At 51.2% G+C, this 17876-nt stretch overlaps 2 long non-coding RNA genes across 2 annotated transcripts in view; one reads left to right on the top strand and one right to left on the bottom strand.

Annotated features, from left to right (window-relative positions):
• LOC138915688 (uncharacterized) overlaps nucleotides 1-17876 on the bottom strand; it is a 34267-nt gene that overhangs the window by 7638 nt on the left and 8753 nt on the right. The window lies entirely within an intron of this gene.
• On the top strand, nucleotides 346-10645 carry LOC111775166 (uncharacterized). Its single transcript, XR_011421798.1, has 2 exons — nucleotides 346-598; nucleotides 10141-10645. It is a non-coding gene; the product is annotated as an uncharacterized lncRNA (long non-coding RNA).

Here is a 17876-nt window from a genome sequence, read left to right as displayed (position 1 = left end):
GGCTTCTAACTTTGAGGTGCAGAGGGACCCTGCTGTGGAGGAGAGAGGCCCTTGCCTCTGATGTGGGAGGCCTGTACTTCCCAAAGTCAGAGAGCCAGGCGGGCAGGGCATCCTTGAGAGCAGACCGGGGCCTCTCCTGGAAGGCAGCAGCCGGCACAGGAGGACCCAGCCTCCTCCATGCACCTGGGCACCCACGACTGGCTGTTTCACGAGTGTGTCTCTGGGCTCTGTTGCAGCTGTCCCCAGAGGACGGTCCTCAAGATAAATAAAGAAGCCTCCGCTGACTGTGCATTCCAGTGTCCAGACTCCAGGGCCTATTTTTAGAATGTAGGACAACGTTCTCCCAGAATAGACAAGACACACTAATCCAGGAGGCAGGCCTGGGAGCGATGAAGACATCGAGTCTAGAGATGAATTAGTCGCGAGTATATTATTTGAAGAAATGTTGAACAGCTAGGCAAATATTTGATCCCTTTGAATTGGAGCTGGCGTTTTCACAGGCAGAGTGGCAGCGGCTGCCTGAGACGTCCCCTCCTCAATGGTGTACCTGGCTGTCACGCCTGGTTCTGGAGGCCCCCCTTTTGCTACATGCTGAGAAGTAAGTAAAGCTGCATGCCGGCTGCAATTGTGTGTAAGACACAGTGTGCACACACACACTGGACTCAAGTCTCAGGGGCAGTGCCTGGTGCATGAATGGATCGAAACAGCTTGATCTTTTTTTAAGAAAAGTTTATTCTCCTTAAATATTCCATTATATTATCAAAGGGATGATAATATCTACTGGCACCTCCTTCAGTGTGGCCTTTTTGGGAAGGGATCAGAAAGCATGACCCCTGATTTGGACCCTCTGGTCTGGGACCCTGGGGAGGGGGTTGGCAGAAAAGCCACTCAGAAACAGGCCCTGTCTATGAGGCCCGGGGCAGAGCCTCCAGGTTGGGGCAGCAGCTGGGACAGTCTTTTGTTCTGGCAGAGAATTAAGCCCTGGGAGCTCAGAGCTGGGGAGCCGGGAAGGCCAGCGTGGCCGGCGCCGCTGTCCTCAGAGGGGCGGAGGTATCTTTCTACCCCTCCTGCGGCAGTGGGAGGCCAGCGTGGGCATCCCCAGCTTACAGATGGAGAAACAGCAAAGCCATGATGTGGCCAACTCAGCACACTGGTTGGGGAGTGGCAGAATGACAGCGACAGAGATGGTCTGAGAAGCGTCTAGAACTTTACAAGAGCAACAGCTTATATTTATCACGCTCTTACCACGGGCCTGGCCCTTTATGCGCGTCTGCCCAGGCAATCCTTGCAAAGGCTCCGCAAGGCACTGCTTCTTTCAGCGCCCTTTACAGATGAGAAAACGGGCTTCAGAGAGTGAGGGGCCCTGCTGCACACCGCCCAGCTGGGGTGTGGAGAGCCTGGCTCAACAGGGCAGCAAAGCCCAGGCGCCGACCATTGTACCACACTGCCTCTCTTGGACGCCATTCTGCTTGGGGAATCCGGAGCAACGCAAGAGGGCGGAGGCGTGGGGCTTCCTGGCTGTGTCGCGCAGGGTGAGAGGCTCGGGATCGAGGGCTGTGGAGGGGACCTGCGAACCCCAGCCCCGCTCCCCTGGCCGGGCCTCGCCGCTCTGCACCGCAGCTGCCCGGACGCCGCCACCAGATGGCAGCAGACGCTTTGCCATCTCGCCGCCGGGAGGGCGCGCACGGCGGGGCCGGGACGCAGGCCCGCGGGGCGCTCCCCTTGCCGGCCGGGTCACACACCTCGCGCTTCGCTGCGCCCCGACCCCACGGGAGGGGGCTGTCACCCCATTCGGCCCGCGAGGAGCCTGTGGCTGGGCCAGATCAGGGCCCGCTGGGAACGCGCGCTCGCGGGCGGCAGACTTCCGAGCAGGGACCCGCCCCGACGGCGCCCACCACGCCCAGGCGCGCGAGGCGGGCGCAGGGGCCGCAGGCGCCGCCTTTGGCGAAGCGAGGGCTCAGGTCCCCGGGCCGGCTCGGCCGCGCGCCGGGGGAAAGGGGCTGCCTCTCGGGAGCGCGCGCCGGGAGGGAGCCGCCGGTCCGCCCTCGAGGGCAGCGCGCCTGCGGGGCGTGCTCCTGGGCTCCGCGGAAGCCGTCCAGGAGCGGGCAGCTCGGCGTCCCCGGCGCGCGCCCTGAAGCCGCTGAGGAACGCGCCGAGGCCCCCGGGCCGCGCCGGGTGGCCGCCCGGACCCCGGGTTGCCCGCTCGCTGGGGCCCTCGCGGTGGAAGGACGCGCGGGAGTCTTGGGACAGCGACGGGGCGCGTCCCGGGCGCGCACTGCTGTTCCGTACGTGCGTGCAGAAAGAGGACTGAAAACAACGAAGAAACACAGCACACAGTGAAGGGGAGTGAGAACACCCGAGTGGACAAAGACAGTGCGGCGCGGCCGCCTCGAGGCCGGCCCGGTGCTGCCCTCCTCCCTGCGCGCCCGGCCTCCACCGTCGCCCGCGGACCGGGCGGCTCGCGGCGCTGGCGGGGCCGCGATGGGCGTTCGCAGGAAGGACGGTGGAGGAGGGGGTGGAATTGCGAGGGGTTCCAGGACCCCCCACTGTGCTCTCAGCGTCTCAGACCCGGCAGGGTCCTGCTGTAGTGCAACACTGTTTTTTATTTTATTTTAATTATTTTCTTTTCTCTCTTCACTTGTATTTTGTTTGCGTTACATTTTATTTTACCTATTTCATTGTTTTTACTCTTTCTTTTTCTGAGGACCCTACCATAACGCCAGCCCGCCCGCGCCCTGCCTTCTCCTGTCCACAGGCCTGTGCGCGTTCTCTCAGTACGGGGGTGCGGCTCCTGAGCCCCTGGGTCTTTTCCTCAGGCAGTCTGGTCTGCCCTCAGCCCTCTGCCATCTGCCCCTCCTCTCATGGGGACTCCACTTCGCAGGCCTCCCTGACCGCTAGCAACAAAAGTCTCCTACACATTGATAAGAAAAAGACGCAAAACCCGACAGAAAAAATGGACAGAAGCAGGACCAGAGAATGAAAGGAGCTGCAGATGTCCCATAAACGTGTGACAAGTCCCTCAACATCCCTAAGTGTCAGGAACATTTAAATGAGAACAGCACCCACAAGGGTGACAAAAATTCAAAAGAATAATAGCACGTGGGACAGGTGAGGTGGTAGGGCAACGGACACCTGTAGAAGTCATTCCTGGTGGAAGGGTGAATTGCTACATATATTGAATTGTGCATCATTTATTACAATTTTAAAGTGGCTGTGGCAGGAGATTTTTTGCATATTATCCCGTGTTTTATTTCTCGCCACCTGTTATTCCCTCCCTTCTCGGCCTCCCGGTCCTGTCTTCTCCACCCCCATCCAATGCAGTCTTTGCTCATTATCTCAGGGAAGAAGCGGGAGGGTGAAGACTGTAGGCATTTTTGCAGCTTTGGTTTCCTAAAATCAAGTCCTTAAATAAACACAGAGGACGCTTGGCCCAGAGAGAACATCTGCAGAAACATTAGGGGGCAGGAGTGGATTTCAGGAAGCTTCTCTCCTGCCCTCCAACCGCCCTTCAGAAAAGATCACCCTGGACTGTGGTCCAGATGGATGGACTGCATGGGGACAGGGAAAATGGCAGAGGATGACAAGAGCCAACACATTGGCCCAGAGAGAGAAGGGAGAGGCTGCTGGTGTCTGTGCCTTCCTGTGGGAAGCAGGCCCCTCCTGACGTGCTGGGCTATGGCAGGAGGGCGCAAAAAGGCCTCCAATGGCACCCCCCACACCCGATAGTACAGAACCAGGAGAGGGAGCTGCTGGACTCCAGGGTCCAGGAGTCCATGATGTCACCGAAGCCGGAATGAACCCAGGACAGAGACCTATACGTTCCCTCCCCCGCCCCACAACACCAACGCCTGGGCATCTTGGGAGACTCGAACTTAGGCTCAAACGCAGAAGAAGAACCCCAAATAAACTAAGATTAGTTGTCTACATGAAATTAAAATAAAGTTTTAGTGGAAAGATATTTTTCTTTCTTGTGCACCCAAGGGTCCCAGCTCCAGCATAGACATCTCCTGACCCAGCAACCCCACTCTCCAGACGCAACTGAAAATCTCAGCAGATAAAGATATCTGGGCAAGGATATTTCCTACAGCTCTGTGTGCAGGGTGACAAAACTGGAAATAACACGAATGCCTATCATATGGGGGAAATATTATGGAGCTAAAAAGAATTACCTTTGCAGGCGGATGCTAAAAAAGCAATAAATAACATTTAAGAGATTTTGCTAGGTTCTTAGATTCCAGATAAATATACCAAAATCAATGGTTTTCTCCATGCCCACTATGAATGATTAGGAATAGAAATGGAAGGAAATCTATGTACATTGTTCACAAAGTCCAGAAAATGCTAAAGAATAAATTTAACAAAATAAGTTCAGCATTTATAAGGAGATATTTTTAAGATATTATTAAAATAAGATTAAAGGCATTATTTGCAAGATATACCATATTTCTGGATAGGTAGACACCATAATAAGACATCAGTTTTTCCCAAAATTGTATTTCAGAGTAATTGGAATTACATTGTTCTCTTTGTCTTTTAGGTATGCCACTTATTTCATTTTCTTCTCTTATTGCGTTAGCCAGCACTCTGAAACAAGGTAGAAATAATAGGCCACTCTCCTAAGGGCAGAAATTTAGTTGCTGTCGAACTTTCCTGTGATTCTTGGTTGGCTGAGATATTTTTCTACCTATTATCAATTACACTTTGGTAATCTATCCTTTTTGGGAAATTATTCATTTTCCTCTAGATTATAAAGTTTACTGCCATAAAGATGCATACCATGGAGTCTGTACTTATAACTGCTTTCTCATTTCTAATGATATTTTTTGCTTTTTCCCAAAATCAGACTTAAAAGGAGTCTATCTATTTAACTGGTTTTTAAAAAGAATCCTATTTGGGTTCATTTACTTTTATGCTATTTTCAGTTTTCTGTCTCATAATTTGCAGCTTTTACCTTTATTAATTCCCCCATACTCAGTCCATGTGTGTGGTGTGGTCTTTTGTATTGTTCTTTTTTAATTCCCTAAATTAAATACTTAAGTGGGGTTTCTTCACTTTATTTTTTTAATATTAAAAGAATTTATTTACTGTAAAATTTTTCTCTGATTTTAGTATGTCCCTTAGGTTTTGGTTTGAGATGTTCTCCTTAATTCCTTTTTTGATCCAAATAATTCAGAAGAGATTGTTTAATTTCCAAATATTACAGGTTTGTTTTCTTCAATAATTTTTTTCTTTTAGGAAGATTGGCCCTGAGCTAACATCCATGCCCATCTTCCTCTACTTTATTTGTGGGACGCCTACCACAGCATGGCGTGCCAAGTGGTGCCATGTCCACACCCGGGATCTGACCTGGTGAACCCCGGGCCGCCAGAGCAGAACTTGTGAACTTAACTGCTGCACCACCGGGCTGGCCCCTATTTTCTTCAATAATTTTTTGAGGAGATTATTTTTTTTAATTGTTGCTTTCTGTTTTCACTGGGATGTGATCAGAGAATATGATATGTACTATCTTGAGTTCACTGAGATTGCCTTAGGTTTTGCTTGTGAGCAAGAACCTGTTGATGTTTGAGATGGTCCAGGATACACAAGAGAAGAATGTGTCTTCTCTGTTTATAAAGTAAAACCTAGAACAATCAACTGTGTTATTCAGATCCTCTACGTCTTTGCCTGCTAAGAGCTACCACTTTCTGGAAGAGATTCAGGACACCGTCATTATCCAAGAACAATGGTACTAGAGGAAAAAGAAAAAACCTTCACAGCGAATCCACGTGGGAGAGGACAAAATCTCATGCAAAGAGTAAAAAGGTTTTACTGGCATTATATGGTGAGAAATGAAACCAAGTATTGTAAAAAAGATTTTTTAGCCAATATTTACCAAAATTTAGGTTATAATTGCAATGATGTAATAATTTTAGAACAAATATAAATCTAGTGCACTTTCCCATATGCATGTTGTACTTGAATGAAAAGTTTGCTTAAAAACAGTAAATCTAACACTGACCTTTTGGAAGTATAATGCTTCCAATACAGTTGTGTGAGAGCCTGGCGAGACCCCTTGCCTTCACATTTGGCTTCTGCAGTACTATCATGTTTTGAATTGATGGCTTCAGCTGTCATCCTAAGGGCCTCTCTTAATCCTGTGCTATTTGTATCAGTCAGGATTGCATTTGACAGAAACCCAATTTAGCAAGTGAAACAAGCTGAGAGCTTATTTCTCTCATATGACAAAAACTCCGAAGGCAAATAGATGGGCTTGGGGGCCCCTGCTCCCAGGAAGCCTCGCAGATGCGGCTCCCCGGCTCCCTGTTCTGCCGCCCTGAGGGTCGTGCTTTCCCCCTCGCATCCCTCGCCGGGTGTGCGCCTGCAGGCGTCATATCCACATTCCACCTCCAAGAAGGGGGCGGGACTCAGGGCAGAGATGGTCACGCCAGCCTCGCCTGTCCCTTATTTATCAGGAAAACAGTAACTTTCACAGAAGCCCTGCAAGCAGGCTTTGGTATCTCATGGGTCAGAATGTTGTTCGGCGGCTACTCCCAGCTGCAAAGGAGTCTGGGATGTGACTCCCTTTTTTAACTGAGCACATCACCACCCTCAACAAAATTGGGCTGCTGTCAGTGAGAAGAAGATGAATACTGGGTGGCAATTAACAGCTTCTGTCACAATAATCAGACCATTTTCTTTTGAAATACTCCTTTTTTTATTTTTGGTGAAATTTCCCTTCTCCACTGTTTACTGCTCTCGGTCAGTGGCTCTGCATGTGGTTCTAGCAATTGTCCAATATCACTGTTTAAAATAGAATCCAGTCTGATTCTTTTAAAAAGCAATTAAAATTCTGCATATTTATTTATCCTATTTCATAAAATACTACATTATTTTTACGATTTGTCATTTCATTTTGCAGTTGACTTGTGTTGTGTTCTATTAGGGGATGTTTCGTGACCATCAGAAGTGCTGATGCATTTGTCTAGGTAGATGCTAGCTGCAAACTGAGAGGAATGTTGAGTGGGGATTAATTTTATAAAACCTTGGTTCATTGGTATCAAGATTCAAATCGTGGCTTAACCTCTTACTAGCTGTGAAAATTTGGGCAAATTATCTAACCTTTCTGTGGCTCTGTTTCCTTTTTTGCAAACTGGGGGTGGTTTATTGGTTGTCTATTTCTGTAAAAGAAACCACTCCAACAAATTTTAAACAAAAACTGTCTCACTGTCTCACGATTCTGTGGCCCAGCAATCTGGGCTGGGCTGTGCTGGTGCTCCTGCTGCTGCTCCTGTCTGCTGTTCCTCATGCACTGCAGTCACCTGGAAACCCAGCCACACTGCGTGTCCTAAGATGGGCTCACTCACCTGTGTGGTCATTGGCGCTCGGCCACAAGTCCCCAGCAGGCTAGCCCAGGTTTCTTCACGTGATGGTGGGAGTGCTCCAAAAAGCAAGAGTGGAAGCTGCAAGGTCTGTTGACACCTAGCTCAGAAGTGACAAAAAGTAACTTCTGCAACATTCTATTGTTAAAGCAAGTCACAAAGCCAGACTAGATTCAAAGGATGGAAAAATAGACTCTACTTCTTAATAGAGGGAATGGTAGAGTCACATTTCAAGGGTTATGTGTACAAGGATGGGAGAAATTATTATAGCCATCTTGGCAAATAGTAATAATCAGGACTCATAGTTTGTGGCAGGGACCACAAGGGTTAATTAATACATGCAAAGTGCTTAGAACCTTGGTTGGCACATTGTAAGTGCTCAATGTCTGTTTCTTTTTATTATCATTATTATTGTTGTCATTGCATTAGGACTGCTTGTGTTTCTCAAAGCAACCTCTTTTCTTTTCTTTTTTTTTTTTTGCTGAGGAAGATTCACCCTGAGCTAACATCTATTGCCAGTCTTCCTCTTTTTGTATGTGAGCTGCCATGACACCAGGGCCACTGACAGACTAGTGTAGGTTCACACCCAGGAACCTGGGCTGCCTAAATGGAGCATGCCAAACTTAACCACTAGGACACCAGGCTGGCCTCAAATTAACTTCTTAACTGCAGGGATTTGAATACAGTATACTCAGATAATTGTTCCCTTGCATTGTCACCTCCTACTGTGGTTGTATTTTTATCCTGATCTCTGTGTATTCCTAGGAGTTTGCTTTATGTGTTTAACCACCACATTGTTTGGTACATACGTGTTTATGAAGGTTGTTTTTTCTCAGTGAAGTGTACCTTCAAATTTCATGATTTCCCTCTCTGTCCTGGTCAGTGCTCCTCCCCTAGGATTCCACGCTGACTGATGTTCACATTGCCACCATGCTCTCTTTTTGTCTGCATTTGTGTGGTAGCTCTTTGCTCAACAATTAATTTCCAACCTTGTTTTGTATCTTTGTTTTAGAGATGTCTCATGTAATAATATCCACTTGGATTTTATTTGTTTTTCCAAGCTTGATAGGAAAACTCATCATTGTTATGATGATGGATGACATATATTGGGTTCAACTTCTTCAATCTTATTGTATGTTAACTAATTTTATTACACGTCTTTCTAGTTTATGTTTGCTATGTTATTTCCCCTTTCCCATTTACTCACGTTTGCTTGCTCGCTCAGATTTCTCGTCATTCTTTGCCCTATTAATTTGGAAATTCTGTGACACTTTTCATTCCCAATAATGGTTACCTTCCCATCCCTACGAATCGTAGAAAGCTGCATTTCTTTACAGATTGTATTAGTTACCTATTGCTGTGTAACAAATTACCCCAAAACTTAGCAGCTCAAACAACAGGAACTTAGTGTCTCAGAGTTTCTGAGAGTCAGGAGTCTGGGAGTGGCTGGGCCGGGTGGTCTGGCTCGGGGCCTCTGACGAGGCTGGAAACAAGTGTCAACCACGGTCATCAGAAGCTTGATGGCTCTGTAGGGTCTTCTTCCAGGCTCACCATGTGGCTGTTGGCAGGAGGCTTCAGTTCTTCGTGACATGGGCCCCCATCGGTCTGCTCCCAGCAGAGAAAGTCCGGGGGAGGAAGTCCCAGGGCCTTTTTTGGCTTTGTCTCAGAGTCGCACCCCATCACGCTGTTACATTCTGTTGGTCAGAAGACAGTTGCTAAGTCCCTTCCACACTCCTCTGAAGGGGAATTCAGCTCCACCTCTTGAAGGGAATATCTTTGAAGAATTTGTGGACTTATTTTTTAAACCAACACACGGACATATCAATTTCAAACAAGTGTTTGACACAGCCCTCCCATCAAGATGTTTTTCTTGCCTACCAAGATGAAAGCCCTCCAGTTGTCTTCTCCCCTTCTCTTTTCTGCTTCTCATTCTCCATGCGCTTCCCGTCCTCCAATGGCTGGACTTTGCTGAGGTCATTTTGGATCCCATCTCCAGGTCATCATTTGGTTTCCCTTGCTGCACCCCAATCCACCTGGTTTTGGCTGCAGCATCTCTCCGGCAGCTTCCTCAGATGGGGTACAGGATTTTGCGAGCTCTGACACCTCTTGTTATCACCTGGATGTGTGAATGATACCTTGTGTGGATATAGGATTCTTGGGTCATTGTCCTTGTCCCTTAAGTATCTGAAATCAATGTCGCGATTGGGTGGCAGGATGGCTGACGAGAAAGCCAATACCAACCTGATTTTTTTTCCTTTGTAAGCACCTCTCCTCTTTGTCTGGAAGTTTATAATTCAGGAATTACACCAGGGTCTAAGTATATGTCTTTTTAGTTAATCCTTCCTGGAGCTCCATGAGCCCCTTTCATCAAGGCTTTCTTCAGCTCAGAAAGTGTTCTTTAATTAATTGTTCGATTACTGTTTTCCCTTTATACGTTCTTTTTTTCTTTCTTTTTCTGAAACCCCTCTCCTTTGAATGTTGGGTTGCCTGGATTTGTCCTCCAAATCTCTTTCTGGTTTCGCACTGAAGAGAGATTTTCTCCCGCTGGAACTCCCAGGATGCTGACTGTTTCTCAGCAGTGGTCACTCTATTCCGAGCTCTGTGGCTGAATTTTTAAAGCGAGACATCGTTTTATTTTTCGGTTCCTCCCCGACCCACGCCACCCTAGTTTATCTCCTTCAGGCTGCTCACTTTCCCCGTGACATTCTCTTCCTTCCTCAGCGGGGCCGCTGTCCTGGTCCTCGGCGTGGACTTCCTCCCTCAGACCCCTGCCTTCTCACAGGTGGGGTGCCAGTTTTCCGGGCCCTGCATGGCCAGTGGTTCCCTGGACACTGACAAAGATTCCTTCCTCAACCAAATTCAGCTCGGGCTCCCCTGAACTCCTTCTCAACTGGACTTCCACTTCTGGACTTGGTGACTGTCCCTGCATCGTCCACTTTTAGGGAGAATCCTGCTGAGTCGGTTTAGCCAGAACCCCCAACCCTCGACATCTGATCACCCTCGAAGCCTGGTTCCTCATCCCAGAGCCCTCCAGGGGATGTCTGACCCCCTGGCCTGCCTTCAGCAAGAATCCCGTTAGGTCAGTTCGGCCAGAATCCCCGCACCCCTGACGTTTCCTCTTAGTAATTCTCCAGCCACTGACCCCCAGCTACTCCTCGGCTGTAATTCCCACTTCTCATCTGTATTCGGAGTTGAGTGGGATCTCTCTCCTCCAGTTCATGACCCCTTTGCAGTAGTCCCTACATTTATTTTGATGAACCCCCTGAATAAAATCTGCCTGTCCTCAACGAGTGTCAGGAATAATTTTTTCTTCAACACCCACTCCCGCGCGGCTCAGGCTGCTAACCACCTCCGGGCCGAGGCACGCCAGCACCACAGGTTCAGCCCGGGCGGGTCCCCGTGAGCAAGCTAGTGCATTGACACCTTCCACCGAGTGCAGCGTCCTCCCAGGTGCACAGGAAGGCAGCCCACCAGCTTCCCCAAGGCCAGCACTGCCACATAGACGGCCCTGAGGGCCTCAGGGCAGGGGAGGGCAGAGAGAGGTCCCGCATACAGTGGGGGGAGCTGCGACGCCAGCCTGCTCCCCAGGGCTCCACCACGGGTTGGCCTCGGCTGCTTCCAAGGAAGGGATGGTTATTTTGGAGGGGAAATCAAGGAGAAGGGGCTGGGCCCTGGCTGTGAATGTGTGCTGGATGGAGCCAAGGGGAGCCGGGACTCCAGGCTGGAAATGTGAACCAGAGGGCCTGGGGCATATTTGAAATGCCTGGGGAGCTTCTGACATAGACGAACCCCCACGCCAAGCTCAGACCTATTGAATGAAATCTCTAGGTGGCGGCTTCAGCGTCCGCATTTTTAAACTGTACACAGGTGGTTCTCCTGAGCAGCCACAAACAGAAGCACTGGCCTAGAAGGTCATTGGGACCAATCTTACCTAGATCTTGATGGTAGTGTGTCCACCTCTCTCTAAAATACCGGTCACATTTACCTGTCTATTTAAACGTCTGTGAAGTCATTAATCGTGTCTTATCCTTTGTGTCCCTGAATCTAGTACAGTGCCGGACACTCACATCAATACATCCATGAATGAATCTGTATTTTAACGTGGTCATAAAACTACAGCGCTAAAAACACCCCTCGTGCCCATTTAGTCAACAGGCCCCATGCACACCCTGTACAGATGGAGACATCAAGACCCCGAGCAGAGCAGCTTCCCCCGGAAGTTCCCCCAGCCGAGAATGCAGGCTGCAGGGCAGCCATGGCCGTCGTTCTGCTCGCCTCATTTTCAGTCTCTTTTCCAGGCTTTGTAAACCTGTACGTGTGAGGAGGGGTGCGCTCGGACTCATGCCATGGGCTGGGGCGCATGGTCACTGCTCCCCAGTCCTCTCCTCATAGGCAAACGCCGCTGTACGCTGGGCCTGTGTTCCAGGAACAGGTCTGGGCGTAAACTGAGCATCGGCAAAGTGAGTCCAGTCCATTCAACAAATATGTACCAGGGCCTGTTCCAGTGTCCGCATTTAGGATACGTCCGTGAACAAAAAGAAACACATCCCCCCGGGGCTTACATTCTAGCGGCATGCGGTAGCCAGTCTCCAAAGACGGCAGCCGACGATGCCACAGCCCCACACGCACCCTCCTTCCATCAGCAGGGCCCTGAGTCTCCTCGCCTGGACCCGGGCCACCCTGCGACCAGCCTTGAGCGACAGCATGCAGCAGGAGTGAGGCCGTGCTGGGTCTAGGCCTAGCCATTAAGAGAACTGATTTTGGTCTCTGGGAGCCCAGAGCACGATGCAAGAAGTCCAGCCACCCTGCCCAGAAAGCAGCCCAGCCAGCCCTTGGCTGTGCCAGCCCCCCAGCCGAGGCACCGGACACATAAGCAATGCTATCTGATGTCCCAGCTCCAGTCAAGCTCCAGCTGAAGGCAGACACCTGAAGGACCCCAGTCAACATCATGTGCAACAGGACTGCCCACTGAGCCCAGCCACCCACGAGGTCCTTAGAAACCATAAACTGCTATTGCTTTAAGCCACTGATTTATGGGGTATTGCTCCAACAGACAACTGAAACGTGAGGGGAGAAAGATCATAAACAGTAAGCGTGGGAAGTACGCTTCATTATCAGTCATATTATCCATTGTCAGTTATCAGTGACTCCCAGGTCTTTGGCTTTAGACCCATGAACACTCTCCCTCCCTTCTCTTGAGGGCACACCTCCCCATCCTCAGGGCCTCCGCTGCCCAGCTCTCCTCTTGGCGGCATGGTCAGAAGGTTGAATAGTCGCCCAGGAGCACAGCCCCCAGACTTGCCCCAAATCTCTCTGATTGTCTGGTGCAGAGCAGGTGCTGGCTCTGTCAGAGGCCCTCCATCAACCTCAGTCCACCCTGTAACTACCCTGCCAGGCCGCCTCTCCACAGGGGAAGGAGCAAGCGATGAGGGCCTGAGACCGTGAACACACGATTTGCTCACGCTCCCTGCTGCCTGCGCCAGCCTCACCTCCACTCCCTCACCTGGAAGGTAAGGCCTCCAGGGGCACAAGCTCCCCAGGCACTGTGTCATGCTGGTCCCATTGCCTCCTGCTCCTCCTTCTGCCCACTCACTCTTCTCGTGCTAACAGCAGACCAACTTTTCTCAGGGACCCACCCTCCCTCTCTGGTCCATCGACTCCATTCCCCCGTCTGGGGCAGGCTCCTTACCCAGAACACATGGACCAATCCATGTATTCTAACTGTCGCCATGGTGATTGGTTCAGGAATGGGCACACAGCCAAAGCCATGCAATCAGAGCCGACCCCAGGACTCTGTGCTTCTATCAAGAAGAAAACCCCCTCTTCCACCAGGATTGCTCTTTGTGAGGATAACGTGAGCCTAGAGCTGCCGGGGCCCCAACAGGAAGATTGCTAGAGAATGACACCAACGTGGTAGAATGCAGAAGAGACCGAGACACAGACAGACAGACACAGACACAGACAGGGAGGGAGATGATGACAGCGTTCGAGCCCCTGGGTCCAGCAGTTCCAGAAGCATGCTGATCTTGTCGGCAGGACTAACATTTGCCAGAGGGATTCATCCTTTCAGGCATAAATGCCTCCTGTCTTTCTGAAGGGCTGAAGCGACACTCAAGGAAACCTAACATACTCTGCTGACAGGTGCATGAGCTGCTAACAAGGCCCATTTACAGGTAAACAGAAGTCACTTTTATCTGCCCACATGCAGCATGACAGGAAGAGGGGTGCTCAAGCCTTTTTTGGTTGTGACAGGAAACTGATTTCAATTGGCTTAAACAAACGGGGCACTTATTGACCCACGTATCCTGCTACAGAAAGGACAGGGGTGGTTCTGTCTTCAGGAACAGCTGGATCTAGGGGCTAGAAAACTGTCTGGATAGTCATAGGCTTTCTCTTTTCTCTCTGCACGTGAGACTCATTCTTCTCTGGTCTGGCTTTCTCTGCGTGTCAGGGAGCATAGCTTCAGGCAGTCCCTGGCTTACCTCCTCAGAGCCCGGTAGCCAGAGAGAACAAAGTCTTTCCTCTCTAGAACCAGTTAGAAAAGTCCTGGGGAAGGATTCTGATGGGCCCAGCCTGGATGGCTGGTCCACCCACGTGGCCAAGGTCAGAATCTGTTATCACAGGCAGGAAGACTGGTGCCGGCAGGCTCCAGGGGAGCACAGTGACTGGTCTTAACCGCATCTACTTGGAGAGGGGGAGGGGAGGGTGGAGGTGGGGAGACTGTCTACACCGCAGTCAGCCTGAGGTCTAATCAGACAGCAGTGCCCAGCGAATGGGGCGCCCCGAGTCCCAGAACTGGGTTCCAGAGCGGCTATCTTCCCACCAGGCTGGGGGACCGTGGCACATCAGGTGGGGGGCGCCGCACCTGAGAGAAGGCTGGCTCGCCTTCGAATGACACAGAGTGGATGTCATGGTGGCTTTGATGGTGTTTAATTAAATATTTGCCACATTTAATTAATCAAAGCCTGAAATGTGGTACCAGATGTGACTTAGTGGACATTACGTCTCAACAGCCCTTGGAAGGGAGCCCCGCAGGCTCGGCCTCCTGGGCCACCTGCGCAAGGGCTCCAGGAGACCCTTGGGGAGCGTCATTAATTAATTAGTGACTGAGGCAGCACTGGGCTTTGCTGTTTCAGAATGTCATGCGTCACTCAGGCAGGGGTCTTCCTGTTGGGTCCCAGGGGAGTGGATTAGGCAAGAGCCCAATTCCTGGGTGGCAAAATCTGTCCCAGACCTACACACACACCTACACGCACCTGCCACCTCCTCTATCCATAAATAGTCCCTGTGCCCCAAATTCCACCAATAGAGATTGCTTCCTTGGTTTCTGGCCATGTCCCCGCCCTTTGACCTGCCATTACCCCAGGGGTTGGGAGCTCCTTGACAGCCTCCGAAGGGGGAAAGTGCTTCCTCCAAATTGCCCAGCACAACGTGTGGCAACCTTCAGCCCCCTAAGTGTAGAGCTCAAGGACCCCTGCCACCCCCATCCCCCAGCTAGGGTGGGGGCAGTCCTGAAGAAAGCCTCAGGGCCCAGCCCGCGGGAGGCGCAGGGCAGGTGGGCAGCTAGTTATCCCCGGGCTGCAGGCACAGCTCTTCTGGGCCCATCCAGGGTGGGAGGGCAGCGGCGGATACAATGAGATGCCAGGATCTGCAGTCACAGTGACCTTTCCAGAAGCAAATCTGATGGTTTGGGGCGGCTGGGGGATTCCCCACCACCCTCTTCATCCAGGCTGCCCTGGCCCTGCTGCCCCCAGCAGTGCCAAGCATCATCCTGACTCCCCAGCCCCCATCTCAAGAGTCTACATTCCAGCTGCGCCAGCCTCCGGTCCGGTCCTGAAAGCACCAGGCCGAGTCCGCATTCTTTGGCCCTCGGCACATTCCCTTCCCTCTGCCCGACATCCTTGACAGTCTCTCAGATCTCACTGAAGATGTCAGCTCCTCCAGGAAGTCCAGTTGCCTTGAGCGTGGATTCCAGCATGGGAGGGGTGGGTAGGCGGTCCCAGGCAGGGGCAGCCAGATGCCACTAGGCTTCCCTGTCTAGCTTCTCGGCACATCCCATGCGCTCGTGGAACCACTACAGGTATGGGATGGATGCCAGCGTCTCTCCCTCCTGTCTGACCCTAAGTGCAACCTCATTTGGAGATGGCAGTCCTTTGGCGACCCTGAGGCCTCGGTCAAGTGGCCCACATGCTCCTTATAGGGATGGAAAACTGAGGCCAGAGCAAGGAAGAGGCCAGCTCAAACTGGCCTGGCAAACCAGGCTGCCCTCCCCCAGAAGTTCCTCCCCTCCCATGCCGCTGAGCTCCGCACCCTCCTCCCAGCCCCCAGCCCTGGCACAAGCTGGCCTCACGGGCTTCAGGATCCAGCCATCCCGACACCCTTGGGCACCCCCCATCCGGTCTCCTCTGCCTTATTCCCTGCCCTTTATAAATATGCATTGGGCCAGAGAGATGGGGGGCCTCTTTTTGAGGGAAAATTAACAACAGTGACAAACTTAGTTATTCATGCAAACCGTCAGCCTGTGATCCCTGATTATGCAGGATGCAAACTGTGCCTATCTGAGTGACTGGGCGCCCTCATCAAAGGCGCCCCCCGCAGCAGCCGGCCCACCTTGCCGCCGCCTTGTGCCCTCTCAGCGCCGGCACGGGCCAGTGGCGCCCCCTCCGCCAGCGCCTGCTCCTGACGCAGGGCCCCTCCACACTGGAGTTTAAAGGATTAATTAACCTTGTGGGATTGGCGGGGAGAGCTCCACCTGGCTATCTGCTGCATGAAAGCATCCGCTCGCCAGAGTATTTTAAGCTCACAGTGCAGACCATATGGTATTTCAAAGAACAGAAGCTGAAAGTACAGTACATATTTATTCCTTCCACAGAGAGCATTAAAGGGGTTTAAGTATTTTATTAAAGCCTATACGAGCGGGCATGTGTGTGTGCGTCTGTGTGTGTGTGCGAGGCAAGCGCAAATATACTTGACGCATAGAAAAAATAAATGACACAGATTTATTTTCATCTCTCTGCCAACCCACCCCATAGCAACAGTGTAAACTTGAGAAAACAAGAAATATTTTATCAAGTCGTCTCAACTCATGGCTATTGCCAATTTTTCCTCTCTTTTTTGAAACGATAGCAGTCTCCTTGGTGTCAGGGCTGCTGGCAGAAGGAAGAGTGGGGAGGCAGGTCTAAGATGATAAAGGGGCACACGGGCAGCCCAGGCCCCTTCAGGAGCTGCCCCCCACCCCCCACCCCGGCGAGGTGCTTAATCTGTGCGAACCTCAGTGGCCTTCTCTCCAACGCTGACCTCTCAGGGCAGGGTAGGGAATAAAATGAGAAGGCGCTGGCAGCCTACCTGGAAGAGCCCTGGATCTGGGATTTCGAGGAAAACCTACTGTGGAAGTCGGTGGACTGCGCCCTTCCCAGCAGGCCGTCTCCCTCCTCCTGGGAACGGCCCTGCCCTCTCCTTGGGGCAGCCCCCTTTCTATCTCTCAGCCCAGGTGATGGGGTTCGAATTAACTCCACTCCTCTCATGACAGGCTGGCCAATCAGAGCCCTGTGTCTCCCCAGCCTCAATGACTGGTCCAGGGATGGTCACGAGACCCGTGACAGAACAATGGGGCTCAGTCCTGAGACTTTTGCTGGAATGACTGGGAAGGACGCTCTCTTTCCCAGCAGACTTGCCAGGCCGGGAGCTTGGAGCTCATTGCCAACCGAGTCTTGGGCAAAAACCTAGTGACAGGAGAGTCCAGGACAGATGTGGACTCTGTCCAAACGACGGCTCGCCTCTCCTAAGCAGAAGATAGAAATTGAAATTCTCAAAATAAATAAACAAAAATTTTAAAGGAAAAAAATACAGAGCAGGCAAGCTGGTCAGGTGCAGCTGCCCAAGGCTCTGACTATCCTCTCTGGACAACGACGGAGGCTGGATCCCATGCAGAGAGGCCAGAGGTCTCAGGAAGGCCAGGCTGCCCCGCCCTGGGCACCTCAGGCTCTGCCTGCAGTCGGAGGCCTGCCCTGAGGGGGCAGCGGTGAGCCCAAGCAGCCTCAGGAGCAGTGGGAGGGGCTTCCAGCCGGGGCTCTCCGCGCCCTGATGCACATCCCTTTTCACAGGAAGAGACTCTGTTGAGGAAACAGCTTATAGTCTAGAAATTCAACAAATGCAAATGCACACAGCACAGGTGTCAGAGCATGGATAGACTCTGAAATTCTAGGTCTCCCCTCCCCCACCGCTCTGATGAAAAAACTGAATACCAGGAAGATAATAACTACCTTCCACCCAGCCTTTCTCCCACCTCGTATTTACCATCTTCAAGTCTTTCCTTTCATATATGTAGGAGAGAAGAGATTTTCTGGCCATAAGATGTAAATGGGAAAGTGTAATTTTCTCTAATATTCTATAAGTGAGAATTGAACCTCCATTTTATTTATTTGTTTTTTTGTTTGTTTGTTGGTGAGGAAGATTGGCCCTGAGCTAAGATCTGTGCCAATCTTCCCCTATTTTGTATATGGGATGCCATCACAGCAT

This window comes from Equus caballus, chromosome 10, assembly GCF_041296265.1.
Source record: "Equus caballus isolate H_3958 breed thoroughbred chromosome 10, TB-T2T, whole genome shotgun sequence".
Taxonomy (NCBI): Eukaryota; Metazoa; Chordata; class Mammalia; order Perissodactyla; family Equidae; genus Equus; species Equus caballus.
This window is presented reverse-complemented; position numbering and strand designations above follow the sequence as displayed.